The following is a 1,830-nucleotide window of genomic DNA, read 5'->3' on the forward strand; positions in this document are numbered from 1 at the left end:
CTCCACGATGAGTGCAACTTTAGACTGATTAAATTAGATCACACCATATTTTTTTTATTTTTAAAACATGCAGTTTCTGTACGTGTTTGTTTTTTATTTTTTTGTTTTGTTTTGTTTTGTTTTTGTCTGGTAAACTTATTTTTTGATTGTATGAAACACTTTTTTGTGCACAAATTGAGTTCTTTCAATTAAATATGACACAATAAACATTATGCAATTAGATGTATTAAAATGCTTTACAATCTGAGCAACAATCTGCAATAAAACAATACAGAAATAGTAAAAGTTGGCAATATTGTCAATGAATTTATTTATTTTTTCTATAATGTGTTGAAATAGTTAAAAATTTAAACACAAAATTATAAGTTTTGATTTTTCTCTCCTGCTTTTTTGCGTCAAGAAATGTAAAATGTTTGAATGTTAACATTTAAACATGTTTAAAATAAACCATAAATGAAATTTTGAATTATTATATCTGCACGATGTGCCTSTAATACAGTGTAATAAAATACTGTAAATTATTTACAGATGGGATACAACACTGACATAAATCAATACAGGATTAAAACCTATATAATATGATGAAATATGTGGAAAAAAATACAATGTGATACAATATGATAAAATGCTTTGATAAATACTCAAACATGACAACACAATAACAGTACGATATATAATAAATTACCACAGATGCTGAAATACCTAAAGAAATCTGATGAGTAGGAGAAATATATGATGAAATAGCAAATATGAAACAATATGATAACAATACATCAGGGCTATACAGCTAAATTTCTCAGGGAACCACAGTTACTCACAGCCAACAGCTCAGGGGCCGCACATCAATTCACAATTGTTTAAAAAAAATTTTTTTACTTAAAATTAGATTTTAAAACATTTTCAAAACTTTTTTTTGTGTGTTGGGGAGGGGGACTAATTGACTGGCCAAGTCTCTGAATAATTCACCCAAGGGCTGGATGATCCACGTGGACCGCCAGTTGAGTAGCCTTGCTACAATATTAATATAATACAACACAAATAATCATTAAACATCAAATATGATATATAAACAGGATTTTTTTTAAATGGTTCAAGTTCCAATATTTCAAAATGATAAAATATGATAAAATATTATTTATGATGATATCATATTTCACATTGTTAGCCTAATAGCAGAACTGCCTGAGTCATTTTTGCCCAAATATAGCTTAGGTAATGATGCTGTTAGGCTAACCACATGATGGCAGATTATATATGATTTAAAGAAATATTATAGAATATATAATAAAAATCTAATGTGATATTATATTATATGCTTGGGGGACAATACAATAATAAATACTAAAAACATAAATTATAAATATGTATGATTAAATACAATAAACAATTTAACAATATGATAAATATATATTTAAGACAAATTAATGTGTTAATAGCAGCCTTCACACAGAAATCCACAAATAAACCAAACATAGTACTGTTACTATGTTTTTATGTACAAATACATAAACTGTTTTAATCCATCCAATACAAGACCAAACCAGGTCTGACCTAAACCTCCAGTCTTTAGCAGAAGGAGGTCCTCAGAGGTCCATGTTTATTAGGATATGATAAAGAGCCTCTGTCTTATTTGAATGGGCTGAGAAAAGGAGAGAGAGAGAGAGAGAGAGAGAGAGAGAGAGAGAGAGAGAGAGAGAGAGACCTCCAGTTCCTGCCTGAAACTGAAGCCATGCTCTGACATCCAACGCAGCCCCATTTAATTAACAGTATACATTATCATTTAAGTGCTCCGAGTTGGGCTTTAAATCAGCGTTTGGCCCAACACGAGCT

This window comes from Austrofundulus limnaeus, unplaced genomic scaffold (genome assembly GCF_001266775.1).
Source record: "Austrofundulus limnaeus strain Quisiro unplaced genomic scaffold, Austrofundulus_limnaeus-1.0 Scaffold138, whole genome shotgun sequence".
In the NCBI taxonomy this organism is placed as follows: domain Eukaryota; kingdom Metazoa; phylum Chordata; class Actinopteri; order Cyprinodontiformes; family Rivulidae; genus Austrofundulus; species Austrofundulus limnaeus.